Consider the following 21,114-nt stretch of genomic DNA (forward strand, 5'->3'; position numbering starts at 1 on the left):
GGTGGACACAGCCGCGTGGTCCATGGCCTCTGTGATGTCCATGAGAAGGGCGTCATGGCTCCTGCTCTCTGGGCTGCCCAGAGAGGCGCAGACCCCCCTGCAGGACCTCCCGTTTGACAGCAAAGCTCTGTTTGTGGAACAAACGGATATAAAACTGCATGGCCTGAAAGACTCCCACATAACGCTTCAGACTCTGGGCCCCTATGTTCCGGCTCCAGCTAAACCTAAGTTTAAGAAGGTTCCCGCCCAGGCCGCCCACTCTAAATACGAGCCTGCTTATAAAAAGTCATGGGACTATAAGAAACACCCGCAGAGGCAGTCTCGGCCTGCCCCCCAGCCTGGGTCCTCCAAGGCAAACAGGCAGGGAAATGACGGTTTTGACGGGACACCCGGGGGCGCCCTGCCAGTTCTCATCAGGTATCCACCTTTAATAAAGCTTCCCTTCTCCAATTGGTGGTGTTCTTTCCTCCCGGAGTGGTCGTGGCTGACGTTGGACCAATGGGTCCTCAACACCATCTCCCGGGGCTACACCCTCCAGTTTACCTCCACCCTGCCCAACCACCCTCCGCCCCCATACCTCCTGGGGACCCCTCGCATGAGGCTCTGCTTGAGCAGGTGGTGGGGCGGCTCCTTGGCCTAGGAGCGGTGGAACTGGTGCTAGTGGAGTTCAAACGCAAAGGGTACTACTCTGCTATTTCCTTATCCCGACGGCCAAAGTGGGGCTCAGGCCCATCTTGGACCTGCGAGGCCTGAATCACTACATGGTAAAGCTCAAGTTCCACATGGTCTCCCTGGCCTCCATCATCCCCTCCCTGGATCCCGGGGACTGGTACACCGCCCTCGACCTGCAGGACGCACACTTCCACATCCATGTATTCCTGGGGCACAGACGCTTCCTCCTTTTCACGGTTGGGCAGGAACACTACCAATTTACTACCTCCTGTTTGGCCTGTCCACTGCCCCCAGGGTATTTACAAAGTGTATGTCGGTGGTGGCGGCCTACCTCAGGCACTGTGGGATCCAGATCTTCCCCTATCTGGACGACTGACTGGTCAAGGGCAGCTCCCGGTCGCAGGTGCGGGATCATGTGGCGCTCCTTCTGTCCATGTGCACCACTTTGGGCCTGTTGGTAAACGACACCAAGTCCACGTTAGTCCCAGTACAACAAGTTTATCGGGGTGGTCCTAAATGCCATGTCAGCCAGAGCCTCCCTCCCACAGGACAGGTTCGAGACCCTGAAAGAGTTCATCAACACGGTCACAAGGTTTCCAGTGACAACAGCCAGAGAGTGCCTCCAGCTCTTAAAAAGAAGAACAGGAGTACTTGTGGCACCTTAGAGACTAACAAATTTATTAGAGCATAAGCTTTCGTGGACTACAGCCCACTTCTTCGGATGCACCTGTTCTTCTTTTTGCGGATACAGACTAACATGGCTGCTACTCTGAAACCTCCAGCTCTTGGGTCACATGTCAGCGTGTACATATGTGGTCCGCCACACCAGACTCAGGATGAGGCCCCTCCAGCTCTGGTTGGCCTCGGTGTTCTCCCAGGCCAGAGACAGGATGGACAAAGTCCTCACTGTGCCTGAACCAGTGATCGCCTCCCTTCAATGGTGGTCCTCCCCAGGGAACATGCTCCACGGGGTCCCGTTCAGAAGCAGGTCCCCTTCAATGGAACTGGTGTCCAATGCATCGGACCTGGGGTGGGGAGCCCACGTGGGGGACGTTCAGACCCAAGGTCTGTGGTCTGCGCAGGACCTGGACCTCCACATAATCATCAAGTTGCTCAGGGCAGTGCGGCTGGCGTGCACGGCCTTCCACTCGCACCTGGAGGGCCGGGTGGTCCGTGAAAACCCTGACAACACGGCCTCGATGTTTTACATCAACAGGCAAGGCGGGGCCCGATCCTCTGCCAGGAAGCCCTCAGGCTGTGGGACTTCTGTATAGCCCACAACATTTGCCTACAGGCAGTAGCGTAGCTATGGGGGAGCGCAGCAGCGGCTGCTCTCCCACTGAGCACAAGTGGCGCCTTTTCAATTTCTTGGCGCCTTTTTAATTTTTTTTTTTTTACTCACCCGGCGGCGCTCCAAGTCTTCAGCGGCACTTCGGCGGCAGGTCCTTCACTAGCTCCGGGTGTGTTCAGTGGCACTGAAGGACCGAAATGCCGCCAAAGACCCGCGGAGCGAGTGAAGGACCCGCTGCCGAAGTGCCGAGGAAGACCAGGAGTGCCGCCCCGTCAGTAAAAGCGCCGCCCGGTGAGTAAAAGCGCCGCAGCGGGTGGCGCCTTTTTTTGTGATCGCTTCCCCTGTTCATTCCACCTGGCTACTCCACTGCCTACAGGTCTACCACCTACTGGGCGCCCGGAACTCGCAGGCAGATCACTTGAGCAGGGACTTCGCCTCTCAGCACGAGTGGTCTCTTCATCCAGAAGTGGTGCACAGACTTTTCCAAGAGTGGGGCACTCCCCAGGTGGACCTGTTTGTGACTCAGCAGAACCGTCGCTGTCCCCAGTTCTGCTCCAGGGGGGTGAGGGGAGAGGGGCTGGGACAGGGCGCTATCTCCGATGCCTTCCTCCTGTCCTGGTCGGGCCAGTTTCTCTATGCCTTCTCCCCGTTCCCAGTGATAGGCAAGGTCCTGGAAAAGATAAAGATGGACAGGGCTCAGGTCCTACTGATTGCCCTGGCATGGCCCAGGCAGCATTGGTACAGGAACTTCACAGGCCTGGCAGTCGCCCGGCCGTGGCCATTGCCGTCCCGCCCAGACCTGCTCTCCCAGGACCAGGGCCGCCTCCTCCACCCCAACCTAACAGCAGTCCACCTCACGGCGTGGCTGCTCAGTGGTTAGGCTGGGAGGAGAGGACGTGCTCGGAAGGGGTTCAGCATGTCCTCTTGGAAAGCAGACAACCCTCCACGCACCAAGCCTACTTGGCAAAGTGGTCTCAGTTCTCCCGATGGACAGATGAGCGGGGCATTTCCCCCATGGCTGCAACGATCCAGCTCATTTTGGACTACCTCCTTCACCTTAGAGTCCAGGGCCTGGCACCCTCGTCTGTCAAGGTGCACTTGGCAGCCATATTGGCCTTCCACCTGCTGGTGCAGGGCCACACGCTATTCTCCCATGCTATGACTGGCTGATTCCTTAAGGGACTGGATCGTCTCTTCCTGTACGTCAGCCCCCCAGTGGGACCTGAACCTGGTGCTGGCCCGCCTCACGGGCCCCGTTTGAGCTGCTAGCTACATGCTCCTGGTCGCTCCTCTCGTGGAAGGTAGCCTTCCTGGTGGCGATCACGTCGGCTAGGCGGGTCTTGGAACTCAGGGCCCTGACCTCCAAGCCCCCGTACACGGATAAGGTCCAGCTTCGCCCACATCCTTCATTCCTCTGCCTACCACATGGGTCAGGACATTTTCCTGCCAGTCCTCTGCCCGAAGCCCCATGCGTCCAGTGAGGAGCGCCACCTCCACAGGCTGAATGTGTGATGGGCTCTGGCTTTCTACTTGGAGCGGACAAAACCATTCAGAAAGTCCTCGCAGCTGTTCATCGCCTCAGCTGAACGCATGAAGGGTCAGCCAATCTCCACTCAGCTGCTCTCCAACTGGATCACATCGTGCATCTGTATCTGTTACAACCTGGCGGGAATTCCCCCCGCTGTTAATTGGGAGGGCACACTTGACTAGGGTGCAGGCCTCATCGGCTGCCTTTTTGGCCCATGTCCCCATCCAGGACATTTGTAGGGCTGCTACGTGGTCTTCAGTTCATACTTCCACTTCTCATTATGTGATCGTCTCCCAGACCAGGGATGACGCCGGGTTCGGCAAGGGCTGTGCTCCGTCCCAAGAATTTGTGAACTCCTACCCACCTCCAACAAATATAGCTTGGAATCACCTATTGCAGAATACACATGAGCAATCACTCGAAGAAGAAAAGACAGTTACCTGTTCCATAACTGGTGTTCTTTGAGATGTGTTGCTCATGTCTATTCCACATCCCCCCCTCCTTCCCCTCTGTCGGAGTTGTCTGGCAAGAAGGAACTGAGGGAGGGGGGCGCGTGCAGTGCCTCTTATACCATGCCATGGCAGTGCCACTCCAGGGGTCGCTAGGGGTGCTCTCCTACGGGTACTGCTAGGGGAAAAACTTCTGACACCGGTGCACGTGGCGAGCACGCACACCCTATTGTGGAATAGACATGAGCAACACATCTCGAAGAACACCAGTTACAGAACAGGTAACTGTCTTTTCCCAGATCAGGTAGTCGTATACACACTAGCTCTGCTCACGCTAGTGCTCTAAAATAGCAGTGTGGCTGTGATGGCACAGGCGCCAGCTCAGCCTAGCTGCATGAGAGTAAGTCCATCTGAGATCCTAGGGACATAGTCAGGTGGTTAGTCTGAAACTGCTGCCTGTGCCTCCATGGTCCCACTGCCATTTTAGCACACTAGCTCAAGCAGAGAAGTGCAGGTATGTTTACCCAAGTTGGGAATGACATCTTTCAGCTGCAGTACAGACATAGATCTCTTGTTGCAACTGATTCTTAAGACTGTCTTTTGTTTGTACAGTACTGTAACCAGGCGCAGACTTACCCGGTGGCACCTCCTGCTGGTCGTCTTGGGGAATTAGCTTCCTGCCTCTGGAGCACCCTATCGGCCGGTGTCGCGCTATCGCTGGCCCCCTGGCCCCCACTGTTTCTCCAGGTCTCCCCACTCAGGGGAACCCCCACCCACTACCCCCACCGCACCTCAGTTGTAGGCTACTGCCAGTCACCAGCTCACCCCCGCGCCCTGGGGCAGACTTCAGTGTCAGCCACTCATCATAGGCAAGGTTGGGTCTGGACCTGCTGCCTCTACCTATTGCTGGGCTGCCCCTTTGGAACCCCAGTACTTGTCTTAGGCCCTCAGCTAGGCCCGCAGCCTGGGGGTTTTCCAGGCTGGAGCTCCCCAGCTCCTCTAGCCTTCCCCCAGCCCTGCTCCACTCCCAGTACCCTGTTCGGCTCCCTAGTAGCCAGGCCCTTCTCTCTCTACAAGCAGAGAGAGACTGTTGGGCTTCTGGCTCGCAGCCTCTTATAGGGACCAGCTGGGCCTGATTGGGGGGTGGCCCCAGCTGTTACTGTCTTCCCCAATCAGCCCAGGCTTTGCTTCACAGCCTCAGCCCTCTCCCAGGGCTGGCTTTAACCCTTCCAGGGGTGGAGCGGGTGACCACCCCGCTACAAGTACCTAGCACAATGGGGCCTGTTTGGAACTTTTAGGTGCTATCATAATCTAAATAATAAATAATACTAATAGGAGCATTGGGAAAGGAATATAGACAAGCTATACATTCTACAATGCTATCCCCAAATAAACTCCACCCATACATAATAAAGACACGTTAATAACCTTGATGCCATACTGTAGAGGTGCAAAGTGTTGTTGGTATAAGCACAAGGTACAAAGTGACAAGCAGGGAGATCAGCACAGTGGAATTTGATCCTGCGTGAATGAAAGCACTGCTGAAGGACTGCCAGGTTATTCCTGACCGAAAATGGTCTAAGGCCTAATATAGAAATACATAGCTAAGCGTGTGTCATTTGCATGCTATGTATAACATGATCTAATTGATAAGCAGACTACTCCCTTACACACTAGACCCACGGTTTGTAATGAGAAAGACAGTGTCAGAAACGGAGAAGTGGATGGTCAGGCCCAGTGCTTGGAGCAGCAGCAGTGAGGTCAAGTGGTCAAGCCAGGACTTGAGCCAGGGGTCAGAGCAGGAACCAAGAACAGGGTTGAAACAGGGCTGGGGCAGGAAGTCTGTAAGAACCACCAAATGGCAGAGGATACTTCCAGCCAGGTAGCAATGTTGAGCAGGCAGGAGTGGCTGCTCTCTTTGGGAGTCTATATACTTGGCCTTGAGGTGACCTGGTTAGACCTGCACCTGTGGATTGGCTGAGCCTTGGTTGATAACCTGGGGGCTCCATGTCACTCAGGCTCAGGGGTGAGTCATCAGGCGTAGTGATGACTCATTGCAGAGAGCTTCAGGGAATCTTACAGGGTTATACAATCTAGTTTACCATTCCCCAAAATACACTGCTGGCACTAGTTTCATCTCCATAGAGGCAGCCAAGGTATTCACTCATGCTGAATGGCCTTTCCTAATCCAAGGAATAGAAAGATATAGATTTAACGAAGACTTTACTGCTAAATGAGTTTGATTGCTCTAAGTCAATCCATTTATAGGAGCTGTGGTCAGCTGGGCACCCTCTCAGACTTTTCACCTCAGTCAGTCACGGGCCAAGGCAGGAATGCCTGCTTTCACCTTTCCCTCCCAAGCTACCTATAGCTGCAGCAAATTGCTCAATATGAGTGTCATGAAAGGTAAAGGGAATAATGGTGGTAGGCGAGGAACATTATGTACATCTGGCTTACTAGCCTTTGAGACTAAGCCTACCACATCTCTACCAGCTCTGATGAAAATAAGTGACCACTTCAAATCATGTTTCAGGCTAGCATAAGTTACACTGAGGGTACACTGGCACTGCAGCTGGGAGGGCGCTTCCTCTTATTGCAGGTAGACAGTCACATGCTAAAGCAGTGTCGCTGGGGGTAGCAAGCCACCCAACTACATACCCCCAGGGGGTCCGGGCAGGTTTGTACTTAGGCAGCTAGCCCAAGCTGCTGCCCTTCCTACCCCCAGCTACATGGCTATTTTTAACAAGCTAGCATGAGCAGAACTAGTGCACATCTGTCTGCTTGTGCTAGGTAGCACGCTCCCATCTGCAGTGTATGTCCCCTCGATCAGAAGTTATGGCTTGCGGTTTTGTTTTGCTCTGGGTCTCTCACGCCTTCCAAATGGCCCTTACATCAGAACAAATAACCTGGTGTAATGGTCTCCTCAGATTTACCTAAGGATTTCAAATTGAATACTGTCCCAATTTGGACAGCTATAAAGGTGGACATGGAAAGATGGACTCATTTACCCTTCTCCCTTTTTGGCTATGTGCCATTTGTTAAAATAAATATCCTTCCCCCCCATCTTTGATACCCATTTAGTCTAAAATCTAATTTTTTCAGTCCATCTATTGGAAAAAATCCATGAATTTATTAGTTTCCCTGAGGCCTTGTTTTTCACCTAAAAGGTTTCAGACACCCAGGTCAAAGGAAGGCATTACATTTCGAAATTGTAAATATTTTTGTTCAGCCCAGTTGAGTTTCATACCTGATTGAGTAGAGGAGACTGCATGTGGCACGTGGTGTCATTGACACTAACTGCTGGCTCGCTCTCCTTTAATATTCTTCTGTATAACAACTTCTGCGGTCCAGTACCTGTTTGGAGCCATCTTCCTTTTTAGGTAACCCTGAGTTCTCAGGCAGGTGACTAGATAGTTTATAAACATTGGATTTATAGGGAGCTAAGGCTATGTCCAGATTTCATCTCTCAAAACGCATTCGCAGAGCTACCCAGTCATAATGCCAACAGTATACATAAGTCAGCTGCTATATGAAATGGTTCTTGTGGTGTGAAAGGGCACTGCTCTCCTTCAGCCTGAAGAACATATATTACATAGCTTTCTTAGGGGAGAAAGGTATTTCTATTATAATCAATTAGTGGTGTGTTTCCATCAACTCCTGTGCCCTGATGGTGCTCTGCTGATTTGTTTCAACACAGTTTTCCCCACAATTTAAATGTCACCTCCTCTGTGTGGTAAATGCTTAGAAGAAGGGATATCAACCCATTTGGGTCTGATCATTCCCTTCCCCTTCCTTCCCCATTACATTTTTAATACATAATATGAATTTGCCATATGCCCTTCTGTTTACAATGAAATTAAACCTGTCCCGACTCCCCACCCTTCTGTAATAGCAGTGGTTAAATGTCAAGCCTACATAACCCCTATTCCACTAGATGGTGCTAGCTGATGTGTACCAGGGACCTTGGTTTGTTGGTGCGGGTGGTATTTATAATAAGGTTGCAATACATAGGAGTGTTGGTAAGAGATTGAACTTTAATCCTGGGCTCCAGGCACTTGACCTGAGTCTGAATTACAAAGGTTAATACCCCAGTCATATAACAGGGGTCAGTATCCATTAACAGTACTGGCTACTGTTACAGTATTGATCATGTTGTGGGGTCACTGGCAACAGGGTTTTGAGTAATCAACTAGTGGGGTTTGTTTGTTTTTTTTCACAGTGCCTCCAGCTGTCATCAGCATCTGTGTGCAATGCGTATCACCCTGTTTCTAAGAATGATTTCACTGAAGAGAGTGTAGTTTATGCAGCACCTTAAGCATTTAGTAAATTAGGATACATATGAATGCCTGTTGAAAAAGCACTAAGGGCAAAAAAATTATGATCAATAAAGCAAACATAACATTAAAGAAATTAGCAAGCAAACAATAAGAAGGCAGCCCCCACATATCCCACAACTCCCAGCAGGTTGGCCTAATTCCCTGTGTCCCAGAGCATAACCCAAGTGTTCTTGCTAATAAGTACAAACATAGCTAACAGTTCTTACACGTCTACATATTTCAGCACTAGTTTTCAGAGTAACATAACCAGATGTGTGGTCAATGCAAGAGCCATAATCTTAAATAAACAATAGCAGAATGTCAAAGCACGATGTGAGATGCTTATAAACCTGCAAATATTCTGTAACAGAAAATGAGATTAAAATTTGCATATATTTGCATAATTAAGGCACAAGCCATCACAAGCAGGTGCGTTCCCATTTTACAGTTATGCTGTAACAAAACCCAAATATGTTGTATTATTTTAGATGGAATATGGAGGTGCCTGCGATTGTGACGATCCTAGAGAGTTTGATAGATTTCATATATATACACACACACACACAAACACAGAGAGAGAGAGAGAGAGAGAGAGAAGGAGAGAGAGAAAGAAAGAAAGAAATGAATATAAACTTCCAAATCTTAAAATGCATTGTGGAGATATGCTTGCATTACTCCCAATGTTTAACTTAGTTAACCTACAAAATGCTAGAGAGAGGCATAAGTATTTAATAAATATTTCTGTTCTGTATTCAGAAAGAAGCAGAATGATGTAGTCATATCTTACAGTGATAATGAGATACTTTCTATTCCATCAGTAACTAGGGAAGATGTTAAACAGTGACCATTAATGTTAAACAAACATATTTACTCAGCAGGACTGGATAACTTGCATCCAAGAGTATTAAAATAATTGGCTGAAGAGCTCTCTGAACCATTAATGTTGATTTGTAAGAAATCTTATTACACTGGGGGAGTTCCAGAAGAGGGGGAAATAACTAATGTTGTGCCAATATGTAAAAAAGGTAAACAGGGTGACCTGGGAAACTATAGTCCAGTTAGCCTGGCATTGATCCTGGGTAAATCATGGGACACAATCAATAAAGAATGAAAAGTTGGTAGCATACTCAATGCCAATCAACATGGGTTTATGGAATAAAGGTCTTGTCAAACAAACTTTATATCATTTTCTGATGAGGTTACAAGTTTGTTGAGAAAGGTAATTGTGTTGACATAATATACTTAGACTTCTGTAGGGAAATTTGACTTTGTCCTTCATGACATTCTGATGAAAAATAGAACTATACAAATTCAATGCAGACTACAGAAAATGGATTAAAAACTGGTTAACTGATTGATAATAAAAAATAACTGTAAATGGGGAATAATCCTCCAATGGCGGAGTTTCTAGTGGGGTCTCACAAAGATCTGTCATTGGTCCAATGCTACTTGATATCTTTATCAATGAACTGGAAGAAAATATAAAGTCATTGCTGGTAACATTTGCAGATGACACAAGAATTGATTGAGTGGTAAATAAGGATGAGGAGACAGGTCAGTTATAGAGAGCAATCTGAAGTGCTGGATCATTTGAACAACATTCATTTTAATGCAGCTAAATGCAAGGTCCTTCATTTAGGAACAAAGGATGGATGTCACACTTACAAGATGGGGGACTCGATCTTGGAAAGGACTTTAGGGTCACAGCAGATAACCCAATTCAACATGGGCTTCCAGGGCAATGCTGTAGCCAAGGGTATGTCTACACCACAGTTGGGAGTGCACTTCCTAGCACAGATAGACAGACATGCATTAACTCTGCTTGAGCTAGCACACTAAAAATAGCAGCATGGCCACAGAAGCTTAGGCAGGGGCTCAGGTAGCCACCTGACTACATACCCAGGAGGTCGGGTGATTTTGTTTTCAGGTGGCTAACCCGAGCCGCTGCCTGTGCCACTGCAGCCACACTGCCATTTTTTGTGTGCTAGCTCAAGCACAGTTAGCGTGCGTCTGTCTGCCCATGCCAGGAAGTATGCTCCCAGCTGCTGTGTAGCCATACCCTATGAGGCTGAACGTAATCCTTGGACATATAAATTAGAGTAGGGAGGTGCATTTCCTCTATATATAGCATTAGTGACATCATTATTGGAATACTCTGCCCGCTTATGGCGTCCCCATTGCAAAAAGGGTGTTGACAAATTAGAGGCAGTTCAGAAAAGAGCTAAAAAATTGATTTGAGGTCTGGAAAACGTGCCTTATGGTGAGAGACTAAAGAAGCACAGTCTATTTAATTTATCTAAGACTATGTTAGGAGGTGACCTGCTTGTGATCTACAAGTACCTACAAGAAGAGGAGATTTCTGATAGTATGTGGCTATTTTATTCTAACAGAAGGAGGTAGAATAAGATCCAATGGTAGGATGCTGAAATTAGTGGGCGAGGTTCTATGTAATACAGGTCAGACTAGATGATCAGGATGGTTCCTTCTGGCTTTAAAATCTATGAATGTCAAGCAATTCTCAACAGCATTGTACTTGTATTCAAAGCCAAAATAATAATAATATCTTATGGTTGTACAATGGAAAGGGAGGAATCCAAAAGATCCATTCCCTTTTTGTTTTGTTTTATTTTTACAAAGCTTTTCTCTCTGACCTCAGGGAATCTGAATAGTGAGCTGTAGGCCCAAGAAATTCTGATAGAATCTTTCAAACTTGAAGGGGATTAAATGAGAAGTCTGAAAAATGTGGACATTTAATAAGAGGGGGAGGGGGAGAATATTTGTTTCAATTTCTCTCTGTGTGATCGTCCAGTGAATCTAGATTTGGTTAATCTAAATTATGAGAAAAGTGAAAGGAACAGAAGATGACTTGGATGCACATTAGTGCCAGGGATATTTCCTAGATCAATCTCTGATTTCAAATGAATTCCCCACACACAAAACGCCTGAGCCTGGCATGAGAAAAAACAGTAGATTGCTTCAATTTCCCTGAAGACATGTAAGAAAACCCAAAGATCTGTTACCTACAAAAAAAAATCAAGAGACTTAGCAGATTTATAGGTGGTTCTGTTGTATTATTTTAGATGGAATATAGGCTAAAGGGACATAATTCAATTACTGTCCAACATTAAACAGTGTTAAAGTAAGTTTGGGGTTTGGTGCACAGAGACCTTAGCCTGCTTAGTACCATGGAAAACACACCATTAAAGATCCTTTTAACCTTCTATTAAAGACAAAGAAAGTAACTTTTACATACTTTTTAGACTTGCGCTCACAATTAGAGAAAATTTGTAGGACTAATTATTACAACATACTCCCTCTCTTTTATGAATTATTACAACATTTCCCACAAAGTAATGCCCGTGTGCTTGCACACATCAGAGATTTGCGTACACATTCACCCATCAAGCATTTTGCATGCGGAGCTTTTAAAAATGGGTACCTTGTTAGCTTCAGGGGGAGCAGTATCTTGCCCTTAGTCATCTGTCTAAATGGTTTTTCATCCTGTAGGTGTGATCAGGTGCAGATATGGTAGAACCAGAGGACTGTTACTGCAGTGCATTTCTCTTTTTATTTTTCTGGAACAAAAGCCACATAAGAAGATTAAACTTTCCATGGTTTCACCATTATACTCATTCATACATGATACGCTTTCCCATAGAAGCAGACTTGGACCTACCCAATCCCCATAGTCCTTTGTCCCAACTTAGGAAACAAATGCTCTCCTCAAACTCTTCTTCTTCACTGTGACCTCCTCAGCATATCGGATTATTCACAATGATGTAATATCTATATTAATTACTTGAATGGATCCAAGGTCTCTGAGTAGAGTCTTGGTTGAGACATCCTCCTTTTCGATAGGTCTTATCCTTTCCCAAATTAAGAAACTATGATTGCATGCAATGAAAATGGTGAGAAGGAGTACAGATCTGTCTGGGGAAGGCCACAAGTTAAAGCTGAAACGGCTGTTCCTATCACAGGGATAGTTAGAAGATGGTGTGTCACTTGTCTTGCTATAAGATTCATTTGGCCTCTCCAGAGAAAGCCCCTCTGGATAACAAATCTTCCCTTATAGGCATATTCCCAGTTGAGAGTAAGAAGTTCCTGCACCTTTTGCTTGCATATGCTTGAACCTCCCTGATGATGAAATCCTCTTCCATGTCTTCATCTCCTCTCACCTTGACTCTGGAGCTCCATGGCCTCTTCTTGTCCCTCCTCAAGACACCAACATGCACAGAAGACTTCAGTCCACCATCCCCTCACACCTTCAAAGAAGCACGGTTGCATTGCCACCCGTTTCAAACAACTTCACTGAATCCCCATTCATTTTATTATCCAATTCAAAATTATCATCTTGGTTTTAAAATTCTCCATGGATTTGCTCCAGCGCACCTCCAGCACTTTCTTTTGCCTCACTTCATACTTACTCCACTTCATCTTTGTTTCTTCCTACCATCTCACCACTGCTGGTGTGAGAGGCTTCTCTGTGTCTCCTGCCATCTGGTATATCGTTCCTCTAGTTCTCAACATGACTGACGCTAAATCTTTTCAAATCTCCACAGAAAATGTCTCTCTCTTTTCCTTGGCTACTATTTAGTATTTAAAGGGAAAACGGAATGGAATAGTAAATCATTTACAATCTCCTGATTCAATTTAAAACATGACTAAACCAAAACCATTTATTTTAAATGTTCTGTATATTAATAGTTTCAAATATGAAATAATGAAGCAGGAAGCAGCTAAATTGCTGGTTTAATTGCATGTATCAAGGCAGGAAGATCAGAGTTGTAGTAAATGACATAGAAAGCTGTAGCACTAAATGCATGTAATAGTAGGTTTCCAATACTCTTTTGAGATATGTTCTGTATTTTTTTTGTTTTTCCTACTTCAGTCTTCTAGGGCTCAAGCGGCCACATCACTGCAGCTTCCCAGCATTCTGGGTTTTCAGATATTTGCAAATACAGCATTATAACTTCCTTGCTTACCTGGTATATTCAGGGCCAGCCGCACTGGCCGCTACTCGGGCAGCTGGCCCAGAGGACCGCCCGAGCAGCGGCCGGTGCAGCTGGACCCAGGAACGGTCTGAGCAGCAGTCCTGGGGGCAGCAGGAGCAGCCGCAGCTTGGCAGACCATGGGTGCCGCTGGCCTCAGGCTCCCCCCAGAGCAACAGCACCCCGAGGGTACCCCAGAGCAGTTGCCCCCCCCCGGGGTCCCCCAGAGCACCCCCCCCAGCTAAGATTTAGTCAGGAGTATATTTAGTACAAGTCATGGACAGGTCACAGGCCATGAATTTTTTATTATTGCCCATGACCTGTCCATACTTTTATTAAAAATACCCATGATTAAATTGTAGCCTTACTTATTACCAATGATAACTAATGGAAATTCCCATTAAGTACAAGTGATATAACCTGCACTTTAGGAACTGAAGTTCTTGGGTTCTATCCCCCATGCTGCAAATGTGTGGTCTAGCCGATGACTATAATGTCTGCATATATGCAGCACTTACACTGGTCACTTTGGTCAGAGACTGTGCAAGCAGAATGGAGATTTTGACAGATCATCCACTTATCTGGACTGCACTGCCTTTGGGAGTGTTATTTCCATGCCACCACATAAGAACGGCCATACTGGGTCAGACCTAAGGTCCATCTAGCCCAGTATCCTGTCTTCTGACAGTGGCCAGTGCCAAGTGCCCCAGAGGGAATGAACAGAACAGGTAATCATCAAGTGATCCATCCCCTGTCGCCCATTCCCAGCTTCTGGCAGAAAAACTAACACTTCAGTGTCCTACCAAAATGACTAGTGATGCATAGAAGAGGTCAGTAGTGCGTCAGTGAGTATCTAATGGCACAGGAGAGTTAGGGAGTATTGGAGAAGGGCCAGGAGTGAATGCAATTTGCAAGAGGGACTTTGGGGAGCATAACATTCTCTAAAGGATGGCACAGGGGAATATTGAAACAGGCCAGCAGAAAGTCAGGAATGTTATAGGAGCATCAAGAAAGGCTGGGGAGCTCTTGGTGGCTGAGGAAATCATGAAAAGAGGAGTCCTTAGGCAGCAGCAGGGAGAAATGTAGAGGCCTCAGATAAGGCTCAAAACCCAGAACTGCAATCAAAGGCTTCCAGTTGACAGGAAACTTTTCTTTCCTGAGCTGTGAAGTTCTAGGACCCAGGACTCAGAAATTTCTTCCTTCCTAGGGCTCAGAAATTCTCTTGGCAGCTCCAGCGATGGATTCTTCTGCACTTTCAGCTTTATGCTGCACTCAGAGAACTAAAGCTATAATGGCTGTTATTCACATTTTCCTCAGGGCATTGCTGTAATGTAGGCCATGCTTAATAGTGTACAGAGAAAGAAATACGTTTTAAAAACAAAATTGTAGTGTAGTGTGTTGTAGAAATCATTGAACAAAATTAATTTTCCATAATACAGTCTACAGAAGGGCTTGGTTAGATATTGGTAATAATCTACAGTTTGCACTCCATTTACGTACAGCATCCCACTATCAACATTAGGACCTTCAAATGTAGGTAGGCTTTTACAAACCAAGGGCAAGCGCATTAGAATTTCTCTTCTCTCTGCAGGATGCAGCAATGTTGTTTCTTTACTTAAGGTTCACTTAGCTTCCTGGCATACATAACATTATATTCTTATCAGGCTGGGTTGGCCAACATCCATCACTGCAGTGCCCTGGGAGGGGAGGCCTGAGCTGAAAAGCTGCTCAGATTGGGAACAGAACCATTTTTGCAACAAAAGAACAAGTGATGTTTGTGCATTCCAGGGCTTTTGCCATAAGGATAATGCTCAGATGGCAAGCTTGCAATCATACCACCTTGAGCAGCAAGCTCACCAGACCTCATACGGTTGGGTCTGGTCAAACCTTGGATTGGAGGGCCTCAGGAAACCCAGTGTGGTGCAAGAAGAGTTGTGTTGGCAATACAGTAGGCAGTGCTCTTCCTTCTGAGTTTGAGCTCACCGTCCCTATTCTTTTTTCTCTTATCAACAAAAAATTTGCATTTAGAATTTTCCTAATACATGCACATGATCATAAAGATCTTAAATTTATACCACACCTTTCATCTAAATGGATTTCAACGCATTTACAAACTTTACTGCTTGTTCAAGCTATCTATAGGAATTACTTCACTCTAGGTGGAGCCATCTCTAGGGTGAAATATGGCATCGGTTTAGCGGTGTACTGTACCATCCCTCCTCACTTTAGGATGATACGTGAGGATAAATACCATATCCGACTGAAAATGCAACGGGAATACACCTAAATTCAAATATGACCAGGACACTGGGACTTACACCTCTAATATTGCCAAACAATGCCATGCGTTCCTTAATGGTCAGAAGTGTTAACAACGTGAGGCCATGTTACAGTACCACTTATGTTGGCAACACTTATGTCACTCAGGGGTGTGAAAAAACACCCCCGAGCGACATAAAGTTTCACCAGCATAAGTGGTAATATGCACAGTGCTAAGTCGGTAGCAGAACTTCTCCTGCTGACATAGCTACCACCACTCATTGGGGTGGTTTAATTATGTTGATCGGAGAGCTGCCTCCCATCGGCATAGAGCGGCTACACAAGAGATCTTACAGTGGTACAGCTACAGCAGTACAGGTCTGTCACTGTAAGGTCTCTAGTGTAGACATAGGGCTTGGCTACACTTGTGAGTTACAGCCCAATAAAGGAGCCCTGGGGGCCCTAGCTCACTACCCATCCACACTGGCAAGGCACATAGAGCACTCTGACTCTGTGGCTACAGCGCTGCTGGTACTCCACCTCAGCGAGTGGAATAATGTTTGCTGTGCCCCCGCTGGAGCACCGCGTCGCCAGTGTGGACGAGGTGTTGCATTACTGCGCTCTGATCAGCCTCTGGAAACGTTCCATAATCCCCTTAAATCAGGTGGCCATTCTTGTCAGTGTTTTGAATCACTGTAGGAATGCAGATATGCCCTTTGAAAGCTCTGTTTCTGACAGCTGGGAATGCTGTGTGAGAGAGAGAGAGACGGGGGGGGGGGAAGGGGAGTCTGCTGCTGTCTGAACTTACAAGACAGCATGCTGACATGCTCTCAGTCCCCCAAAAACCCACTCTATCTCCCCCCACATACACACAACACACTCCCTCTCACACTCCACTCCACCCCATTTGAAAAGCACATTGCAGTCACTTGCATGCTGGGATAGCTGCCCATAATGCACCACTCCCAATGCTGCTGCAAGTGCCGCAAATGTGGCCACGCCAGTGCGCAAGCAGCTGTCAGTGTGGACAGACTGCAGCGCTTTCCCTACTGCGCTCTCCAAAGACGGGTTTAACGTACAGCACTCTACATCTGCAAGTGTAGCCATGCCCATAGTCTCAGTCATATCTCTCTTCCAAGAGATGGCATCTCTAGCTGCACTCTTTTTTCACACACTGCAGAGCAATTACCACAGTCCCCTCTTCATGCTCAGTCTGGATAAAGTGCAAGATTCTACCCAGAATACAGAGTTGGTTAGACAAATTATAACTGCAGCCTGCAGATGGATGGTGTCAACAACAACAGGTCTTAAAGAAGAGATTACAAGTATTTGTCAAACTTCATCTGTCAGCACTCCGTTCCTCCTCCAGTTTGACTGACTCTTTCTGCTGAAGCAAGCACTGATTTTAATTAAAAGTGCCAAAAAGAAAAACTGTAAGCTTAATCAACTGCCTCTGTGTTGGCCTGTTGTTGCTCCGTTAGTCTTCACAGCTAAAGTACAGTGTTTAGCACTTTCTTTCTTTCTCAAAAATGATGGCAAAGAAAGAAAGAAATTGATCAAATATTGTAAAGCCAGTATTTGGGAGCATTCATTTGAATTTTGAACAGCTGTTTTGTTTGTCCATGCATCTCTTATACAAACATTTCTGTGAATAAGATTTTGGTCACACAATTGTTTGTGGAATGGCTGTCATACAAAACCCATATTTGCCTGAAAACAATGACAATCACTGTTCATGATTGATTATTCACCATTCCTGTGTTACTTGTTATTCTTCAGTTTCAACATTTTCAGTCATCCAACCAGGAAGCATTAAACAATGCTACATGACCTAATAACCAATCACAAACACAAACAATGAATAGTCAAAGTGAACAATTTGCAAGTGCATCATAGGCTAAAGTTTGTTTGCTCTTTGGTCCACAGTCAAATTAATCTTGCACATTATCAGAAACCACCCGTTGAAAAAATTATCTTGAAAAATAAAATGATTTTGTATTAAATGTAGTAACACTTTCCTGCTTCTCATTTCACCTTCATTCCCTCTCCTTCCCCAATTACAGCCACATACAAGTAAGATGCAGACCAGGGATTTCAGAGAGGCTTCTCTGCTTTTCTTTCCTCAAGCCTGTCTCTTGCCTTGATCACAAATTCCACCTCTTCCTTTTCCTTTTCCTTTTTGTGGGGAGAGGGGAAGGTAATGTGAGGTGCAAATTCGGAAATAAATAATGGATGATTTACTAGACTGGTGACAGATTGTAGCTGCTGCAGCAGCCGAGTATGCTGGAATTCAGATGCAACTTGGGGATGTTCTATCCCAGGGGTAGGCAACCTTTCAGAAGCGGTGTGCCGAGTTTTCATTTATTCATTCTAATTTAAGGTTTCGCCTGCCGGTAATACATTTTAATGTTTTTTTAGAAAGTCTCTCTCTCTAAGTCTATATTATATAACTAAACTATTGTTGCAAAGTAAACAAGGTTTTCAAAATGTTTAAGAAGCTTCATTTAAAATTACATTAAAATGCTGATCTTACGCCGCCAGCCTGCTGTCAGCCTGGGGTTCTGTTCACCTAGGCTGGCAGCAGGCTGAGCTGGGCCTGCGGCCGGGACGCTGGCTGGCAAGGGGCCGGCAGCCGGGACTCCAGACCTGGGGGGGTTCAGGGCAGAGGGATGGGGCTGTGGGGGTGCAGGGCAGAAGGCTGTGTGGGGGGGGGTTTCAGGGGTCAGGGCAGAGGGCTGGAGGGTATAGGGGTTCAGGGGTCAGGGCAGAGGGCTGGGTGTGTGTGGGGGTGCAGGGCAGAAGGCTGGGTTGTGGGGGGGCTCAGGGGTCAGGACAGAGGGCAGTGGAGGTGTGGGGGAGTCAGGGCAGAGGGCTGGGATGTGTGGGGGTGCAGGGCAGAGGGCTGGGTGTGTGGGGGGGTTCAGAGATCAGGGCAGAGGGCTAAGGGCTAAGGGGTGTGGAGGTGCAGGGCAGAAGTCTGGGTGTGTGGGGGGGGGTCAGGGCAGAGGGCTGGGGTGCTCGGCTCGTGGGGGTGCTCCCTGCCCTGAGCGGCTCATGGCAGGAGGCTGGAAGGGATATGCCCTATTCCACCCCCTTCCCCAAGGTCCCGTCCCTACCTCTTCTCTGCCTCCTCTACGGAGCAGGGAGTACGCTGCCACTTGTCCCCCTCCCCCTCGCAAGGGTGATCAGCTGATCGGTGCAGGGAGAGGGAGGGGGAGGAGGAGGGGCAGGAAAGCACCACGCTGAGGGAAGAAGCGGGGAGAGGGGAAGCTTGGCTGCTGCAGGACCAAGCTTCTGCCTCCTGCCCCCGCAGGGGAGAGCGGTGGGCGGGGGGGGCTGAGTGGGGCCGGGGGCCGGGACCTCGGCAGCATTCCACTCAAAATCGGCTTGCGTGCCGTGTTTGGCACGTGTACTGTAGGTTGCCGAACGCTGTTCTATCCTCATGCATAAGCTGGGCAGGGATGCCATTCTCCCAGTTGATAGGGCTTGGCATCACTTCAATTACAATCACTCTTGGCCCACTTGGAGAGAGGCACAACTTCTGGTCTGCCTCTATGATTATTCATAAAGCGCTTAGTCATACGCTTCCATGCGCACCCAAAACTCCCCTCAGAATCAATGAATTTTGAGTGCACCACGAATGCAGGATTGAGAACACAGGATATATGCTGCAGTCATAAAAATTTCCATTTTAAAAAATGTACATAAACGTGAGGCATCCTAACTAGCCTTAAAATTACAGTCAGTAAATACACAATACACTCAGAAAAATCCACCTCCAGCTGGAAACCACAGCACCAAACCCATTCAAAAGCCCATATCTGCCGCCCTCCTCAGAAGCCCTTTCAAATGCTTTTGCAGCATGTTCTGAAATTCAACATATCTATGCTATTTCTGAGTATATTAATAATCATACAGTCTAGAGAGAGAGATACAATCATAGAAAAAAGGATGACTGAAGATACATTACTAATATTTCTTCAATATCTTTCAAATTATTTCAAGAGTTTTGCCCAGCAGCACACTTCCCAACTGCCAACAGTTCAAAACTTTATGACTCTTTGTTAAAAAGAAGTTAATTTGTTCAGGTAAATTGTGAGAGCAGAACATTAAGATACAATAAAAGGAGATCCCAAAATAACATTACCATGCATGTGATCCAGAGCTCCATATACATATCTTAGTAAGTGAGCAATGCAAATGTACTCTTTTTGTCATATGCTAAGGAAAATTCAATCTGAAGGAGGAAAGACAGGCACACCCAAGGGCAACCAGACAAGCAGGAAGGCACACCCAGGCTGATACAGATAGAAAAATTACTCACAAATGAAGGGACAGACGCAACAGCCAATATTAGACTGCACTAGGGCACTGTGATGGCATTAAAGATAGGAACTAAAGTTAAATGATGTGAATGGTATTTTGTTTCCCAGCCCAGAGTATCAGCCCAATATCTTGTTGATGCTTTTGACTTCTGTCAGGTTTTGAAATACACTGGATAAAATCACAGCTGTGGCTAGTCTTATAAGCTTGTGAGAAATTTAATTTTGATCCCTGGAATTTCTGCTGGACCCTCATACAGCTGAAACACCCACATATCCGGATATCAAGTCAGCACCCATAAATAAATCTTTCCTGATTTGAGAAGGTGACAGGCTCTCACATTTTTCAATAGAAGCCATATACACGGTCTTTAACATTAATGTTTTGCCATAGTGTTTCTACACCCAACATTTCTCAAGGCCCTTTGTTTTCAGGTTTTATTTTATTTCAAATTTCCTGGGAACTTTTCAGTGTTTATTGCAAAAATTTGAAAACAGGTGAAAACCAATGCAAAAAGTTAACTTCACAGTTTTCTGGGTAAATATCAAGGTTAATACTGGGGGATGGGAGGACAGAAAAAAGCAACAAATAGAGAAAAGTAAGAATATTGAAAGTAAAAACAGTTTACTGCTGTGGTTTATCTAATGAACTGTACCTTAACGGTAAGTACACATATGCAGGTGGATGCATGTGTGTGTATATTCCATACATTGCCTTACTTTAACAGACTGCCTCTTATTAACATTGAAACTAATTAATATTATGTATTGGATTGTCTTAACATAATCAGTATTTTCATGTATTTGACTAGTCCAAAATTCACTTGCAAATCACTTGCAAATTATAGCTTTTGTAAAACTCAGGAATTTTTCAGTAAAAATCCATAAAAACTGAAAACGAAGGGCCTTGTATATTTCACATTTTATCTTCCCTAAATATTTTACTAAAAATCAACAGCATATTTAGCTGTGTGTAGGACAATTTAGCAAAGGAATATTGTCCTTTGCTAAATTGTCCTACACATATCTAATAGCAGATTTAGTGTCTCTAGCCCAGAGGCGTATTAGGAAGCTTTCACATTGAGGCATATGGTATTGCATCCTATCCAGCCTAAGGTGCCCATAGAATGGAAAATCATTCAGACGCTTCTCTTGCCAGATATAGTGGGCTCCATATTGTACTGATCAGCAATTTATGATATTAGGAGAATATGGACCAATCTGGTAGAAATCAAAAATGTAAATCTCTATTGCATGCTGAGGCAATACTCTGAGATAACTCATATTTT

General features: G+C 46.4%; 1 long non-coding RNA gene across 2 annotated transcripts in view; it reads right to left on the bottom strand.

Moving 5' to 3' along the window:
- Nucleotides 1-20,180, bottom strand: part of LOC112060177 (uncharacterized) — a 33,512-nt gene extending 13,332 nt beyond the window's left edge. Inside the window, exons 1-5 of one of the 2 annotated variants that reach the window (XR_010600626.1) lie at nucleotides 19,651-20,180; nucleotides 11,696-11,831; nucleotides 4,577-8,778; nucleotides 2,353-2,633; nucleotides 1,004-1,123 (exon numbers count right to left, since the gene is read on the bottom strand). This is a non-coding gene — a long non-coding RNA (uncharacterized LOC112060177). The remainder of the gene's footprint in view (nucleotides 1-1,003; nucleotides 1,124-2,352; nucleotides 2,634-4,576; nucleotides 8,779-11,695; nucleotides 11,832-19,650) is intronic. The other variant, XR_010600627.1, reaches the window with a different exon arrangement.
- Nucleotides 20,181-21,114: the final 934 nt, after the last annotated feature.

The sequence above is a fragment of the Chrysemys picta genome, chromosome 4, assembly GCF_011386835.1.
Source record: "Chrysemys picta bellii isolate R12L10 chromosome 4, ASM1138683v2, whole genome shotgun sequence".
NCBI lineage: Eukaryota > Metazoa > Chordata > Testudines > Emydidae > Chrysemys > Chrysemys picta.